The sequence below is a fragment of the Triticum dicoccoides genome, chromosome 5A, assembly GCF_002162155.2.
Source record: "Triticum dicoccoides isolate Atlit2015 ecotype Zavitan chromosome 5A, WEW_v2.0, whole genome shotgun sequence".
Classification (NCBI taxonomy): Eukaryota; Viridiplantae; Streptophyta; class Magnoliopsida; order Poales; family Poaceae; genus Triticum; species Triticum dicoccoides.
The window spans coordinates 97782382-97788381 of record NC_041388.1 but is presented as its reverse complement, the minus strand read 5'-3'; the positions used below and the strand labels follow the sequence as shown (position 1 = coordinate 97788381).

At 59.4% G+C, this 6000-nt stretch overlaps 1 long non-coding RNA gene across 1 annotated transcript in view; it reads left to right on the top strand.

Annotated features, from left to right (window-relative positions):
- The window catches only part of LOC119297054, a 44736-nt gene continuing 38736 nt past the window's right edge, over positions 1 to 6000 (top strand). The window contains exons 1-2 of the long non-coding RNA XR_005145502.1: positions 1 to 102; positions 1239 to 1307. This is a non-coding gene — a long non-coding RNA (uncharacterized LOC119297054). The remainder of the gene's footprint in view (positions 103 to 1238; positions 1308 to 6000) is intronic.

Below are 6000 nucleotides of genomic sequence, written 5' to 3'. Positions count from 1 at the left end.
CGCCCTCGTCCTCTTCTTCGCCAGCGCCGCACGCCACGGTCGTCGTCGATCCACTGGCCCTCGAACCTCCCTGGCCCCATCGACCCCTCCACGAGCTCCTTGGTGAGCTCCGCGTGCCTCCTCCCTCCCTCTGCCGCTCGATCCGCCCCCGCTGCTTGTTGTCCCCATTGTCGGAGCTCTGCTTCCGCCACCATGTACCCCCCGTCGTTTTGGTCTATCCCTGGGCTGGATGAGTGCTCAGATGAGCTCAGGGCGCCCCCTGATGTTCCCCTGCTAGTTAGCTGGGTCGAACACGAGCTGCGCCGTCGAACCTAGCCACCACACTTCCTGTTGCCGCCGGCCATCGTCATTGCGGTTACCTCGGGCCTCCCCAGCGTCACCCAGGACCACCATTCGATGCGGCATCAAGCCCGCGTTCGAACAAGCCCGACTCCGCCCGATTTGGATCACCGTCGCCCGTTTTCGACGACGTCCCGTGGCCCTTCGCCGTGTTTGGCGCTGCCGTCGGAGCCACCGCAGTTGAACGTGGCTGGGGCACTGCCAAGTGCCCCCTGCCCGTCAGCTAGCTAATTAGGAGCTAATGGCCCACTCACATGTGGGCCCGCCACTGTAGCACTTAGTTAGGTTAAATTAACTAGGTAATTTTTGGAGACACTGAGAACATGGGCCCACCCCTCCTAATTAATCTTACTTAGTTTAGTTTAAACATTGTTAAACTAGTAGAGTATGACACGTGGGTCCCCATGGACCCTTTGACCAGTCAACGGTCCTAGTTGACTGCTGACTGGGCAGTCAACTGGACCCTACCTGTCAGCCCCTTGGTACACTACTTTGTACATTCTGTGAGGTGCACTTAGCGTTTTGACCTTTATTTTTGAATTAAAAACAATTCTAGAAACTGTTTAAAATTTTGAAAATTCATATAAATTAAACAGTTACTCGGATGAAAATACTTTGTACATGAAAATTGCTCAGAACGACGAGGCGAATCAGAATACACAGTCTGTTCGTCTGCCACACATCTCTAACATAGCGAACATGCAACCATCCATCTTCGGTTCATCTGTCCGAAAAAGAGAAACACCGGGAATACTTTTCCGGATGTTTTCCCCCTTTGCCAGTAGCACCTAGTACTGCGTTAGGTCACCCCTAACACTGTGTATTGTCATGTTATGCTTTCTGATACTTTGATTGCTCTGTTATTTATTGTGTTCCCCTTTGTAACTTCTTTCTGGTAGACCTCGAGACCGTTGCCGTTACCCCCGTAATCGACTGCATCGACGACGACTCCTTGCCAGAGCAACTAGGTAAGCCCCCCCACCTTGATCAACCCGATATCGCCTATTCTTCTCTCTACAGCTTGCATTAGAGTCCTGTACCATGTTATTGCTTTCCGTTAATCCTATTCTGATGCATAGCCTGTCTTTGCTACTACTGTTGTTACCTTTACCTGCAATGCTAAATGCTTAGTATAGGTTGCTAGTTTATCATCAGTGGCCTTACACTCTTGTCCGCCTGCCATGCTATACTACTAGGCCGTGATTGTCGGGTCTCGGGTTTCGGCAGACCCTTGAGGTTCGAACACTGGGGTGCGCGCGGAGATCTCTCCCCTACCGATCTACGTCCGATCCTCTCGTGCGAACTAAGATTAAAATGATGAACAACACAAGAGACACGATGTTTATACTGGTTCGGGCCACCGTTGTGGTGTAATACCTTACTCCAGTGTGTGGTGTGGTGGATTGCCTCTGGGGCTGATGATGGACAGTACAAGGGAAGAACAGCCTCGCGAGATGTGTTTTTGAGCTGGTGCGATGAACTGCTAGGGTGAGTTCAGTCGCCTCTCTCTCTCTGCCGGGGTTCTACCAGATCTCTCCGGGGTGTCTCTCTACTCTGTGGTGGCTAGCTCTATTTATAGAGGCCCTGGGTCTCTCCCCAAATAATGAGTGGTAAGGGCGCCAACAATTGGCCATTTCGAAGGGGAACATGTTGTACAAATTATCCTGACCAAAGGTGGTCTTCGGCTGCCAAAGGCACTGACGATGATGCCGTCTTGGGCTCCACGGTGACCTCCGTCCTGCCGTCCGACTGGTCTTGGTCTCATTCCATCGGTATGGTAACCTTTTCCTGATTTCTTGGTCTGTGCTTGCCCCCTTTGCACCAAAGGGGAAACAAGGACACTGCGCAGGCCGGCGCCCGCCTGGTCTCGATCGTCATGACTTGCATCACGGATTCCTCGCGAGGTACCCTTGCCTTGATCTGTCCTCCTCCTCGCGAGCCTGCCTGATGAGGTTGCCTCTGAGAAAGCTTCCTGTCGTCCGCCCCACAAGGCTTGGCCCCTCGCGAGGGTCTTGAGCTTGAGCTGATGAAGACGGGCCGCGCTGGGCCCCCGCTTGGGCCATGCTGCAGGCCGCAGGCAGGCAAGTCTGGGGACCCCCATTCCCAGAACGCCGATAGTAGCCCCGGGCCCAAGGCACGCGCGGGCTTGGCTTATTAGAGAAGAGAAGGGGCAAGTGCGAAGCGCCGCGGGCCCTAACAGCCTGCGGCCTTGGGCGCCGCGTGGCGGTTGATTAGGCGTGGGCATCTGCACCTCCCACGACGCCTTGCTGCGCGCCCGGCTAAGCGGACTCGTAGTTGCACACAATTGTTCCTCCTTTGGCTACCCGCTCGCCTCCTACCTTTCCTCTTCTTCGAGCGCCAACCTCCGCCGCCAATCCGGCTCGAGCTCTTCCCTTTCCCCAACGCCATGGCGCCGACAAAGAAGGGAAGGGGGAAGAAGCCCGCGCTTTCTTCAATGCTGTGCTCTCCCATTATCAGATCCACATGATGCACCTCGGGCCGGAGTCCATTACCCTCTTGGCCGTCTTTGCTTTCGTGTGCGAGGCGATGATAGGCATCCCTCCTTCTGTTACTCTGCTGCGACACTTCTTCTCTTTGCGCCTGAGCGATCCCACTCAGTGCTCGGGGTGTGTAAGCTTCTTCGCCGTGCCCGAGACGGCTGCTTCAGGGATTGATTTCGGCCTTCTGCCTTCTCAGGCCAGGTTCAGAGAGCAGTGGCTGTACGTGGACGTCGGGGTGCCCAGCCCCTTGCTTTCGCACCCGACCTTGCCTGTTGTTCCCAACCCAGGTTGGGGTCATGAACCGCTCGCGAGCCCCCAGCTCGCTTTCATCTGGCGACGCTTCGAAAGTTTGAGGGCGCACAATGTGACAGCGCCCAAGGTGGTGAGGGAGTTCCTTCTGTGTCGCGTTGCTCCTTTCCAGCGCCACTCTCGCCGGATGTGGGACTTTGCGGGGCGCGGAGACCGCATGCGGCTTCGGGAGGAGGATTTGGCGTCCGAAGTGCTGCGGACGGTGCTTCGGGTCTTGACTGGTGATCCTTCCCCAGGCAGCCTACGGAGCGGTGGCGTCCTTTTGTACCTTTGTTCCGGCAGGGCCGATTTCGTGAAGCAGATGCCCAACTTCGACGAGTGGGGGCTGTGCCCGGCTGGCCTCACAGGGCCACGCGAGAACCCAGTTGTCGTGGTTGCTCCCCCCGCCGCCCACAGCGGTCCCTCCCCAGGCGACAGAGCGGGAAGAGAGCCGGCGGGGGCTGAGGTGGCTGATGTCGAGGTGGTGGCGCCGCATGAAGCCTCGAAGGCGGCATCTCCCGAGGCCCGCCCTAGGCCGGCGGTTGATGCAGGGTTTTGGCCTTCGGCTCCTGAGGCCGGGGCTCCCGAGCCCCCAACCGTTCTTCGCGAGGCGACGCCCGACGGTGACCCAAAGCTGACTCCTCCGGCGCCGACAATCCTGAGGCTTCTCCTGCGCCCCAGGCCGACCCCCGCCCCAGGCGCTTGGGTCGGTTTCGTGTAGACTTCGAGGCCCTTCGCAAGAGGAAGGAGGCCTCAGGCGGCAGCGACCGCCCTTGCCGCTTGTTGAAGCGCAGGAAGTACTTTGCCATGGACGAGTAAGCCTTCTTCTTTCCCTGCTCACTTGCTCTATTATCCTTGTGGCTGATCGTGGCCCTTCAGGTCCCGCCTTGCTGAGTCCGTCGAGTCGACCCAGGAGCCAGTCCCTGCAGCTTCGCCCCCTTTGCTGGCTCCGGGTCCGCCGAGCTCAGGTGGCACCCTCGCCGCTGGACCGGTTGGTGGAGTGATATGCTCCATAGGGCGCCTCGAGCTTGCCTACCCGATGCCCTTTCTTTGCGAGTCTTCTTGGGGCACGTCAGGCTTGCCCCGTACCTCTTCTCTGGTCATAGAAGGCGAATGGCTGAGGTCTGTCCTTGGCTCCTACTCCGTGGGTGGATCGACGTCGGGCCGGACTCTCAGGGCGGTCCATCCGGCGACGGCTGTGGCGGCAGCCCCCTGCCGCACGCCTGGAGGGGGCTTACCGCCCCGAGGCCCTCTGCATGCTCCAGCGGAAGAAGGTGATGTGGAAGAGGTGCTCAGGCGTGCTCGGGAGCGTCGTGCCCTTCGTGAAGAGTTCCTCCAGGGGGCGGCGGATGCGGTGAGCCGAATCGAGACAGAGCTTGCTGACGAGGATGCGCGCCTCGAGGCCGAAGGTTTGCGCCTTGTTGAGGAGAAGTGCAAACTAAAGGTTGCCGTAGCCCTCGCGCGTCATCAACGTGATCTTGACAACGCTAAGGCTGAGGCGTCGCTGGCAGCTTCGCGGGAGGCCTGCTCCCTGGCCGTTGAGGAGGCTCGGGAGGTAGACCGGCGACGCAAGGATGCGGAGGAGCGCGCACGGGAGCTCCAAGCCTGGAGCAACTCCCTGGAGCAGCAAGTGGAATTGCGCCAGGCGGCCCTTGAGTCGATGGGGGCGGCCTCTGTCGACCGGGTGGAGCTTCTGAAGCACGAGGAGGTGCTGGCGCTGGAGGCCGCCGAGCGCAACCTTGACCTTGAGCGGTTGGAGACGAGGGAGCGCCTGGTGGCCCAGGCGGAGGATGACGTTGCTGCGCGCGAAGCCCGAGCCCAGGAAGAAGTCCATCGCCGCGTGGCGGAAGCTCGCTCGGCCCTCGAGCGCGAACACGGGACGAGGTTGGGGCTGATCAAGGCCGAGGCCGAGGGCAGGACCGCAGCCCTCAGGGCCAAACTGACCGAAGCAACGCGGCATGCGGACTCCTCCGCAGCCGCCCTCGGCGCGGCGCAGGCGGAGCTGTCCTCTTCCCGGGCCGAGCAGCTTCTTCTTCAACAGAGGGTTGATGACGCCGAGGCCTTCGCGCAGCGAAGTGAGGACGAGCTCTGTCGGCGGCGGGTTCTGGAGCATGTGCATGCCCCCATGCTTCAAACGCTCCGAGAGAGGGCGAACACAGCTTTGGGCTATGTCTGCGAGGCTGCTACTAGGGAGCCGCACGAGGTCAACTACGCCGACAACCTCCAATTTTTCACTAATGTGGTGACGCTTCTGGAGAACCGGTCCGAGAGGTCCCGCTGGCTTGTCGAAGAGAGGAGCTGAGCCTTGCTCGGGCGTGCCTTCTCCCGTGTCTTCAGCTATCTGCATGACAGGGACCCCCACTTCGACTTCGACGCTGCCATCGCACCTGTGCCCATTGTCGTTCGGGGTTACCTGGCGCGGTGGGTGGACAACGTGGACGCCCTCGTCAGGGCCTTCGCGTCTGATGACGACGGCGTGGTCGTGGGCGCCAATGAAGGCGACGTTGTGGACGATCCTGGCGATGATGGGGCTGCTGGCGGCGGTGGTGACAATGTCGACGACGCCAGTGACGCTTCCGAGGGCGCCTCAGAAGACGTGGCGAGTGATATGTCCGACTGACCGCATGTCTCCGCAGTTTATCCTGCATGAAGAAGACTCGGGCTTGGCCCTAAAGAATATAAGAGCATTTTGGGAGGGGAGGCCCCTCATATAAAAATTTGTAATCCGTACTCTGGTGAGCACAATGTTATGCATGAGTTTAGTCGCTAGCCCGGTGATGGTTCGGTTGATTCGTTTACCTTCCGGCCTTGGCGTGCCCTGAGCGGGCCTGCAGGGGGATGCTACGCCTCCGGCGTCCCTCGATTAACCTGC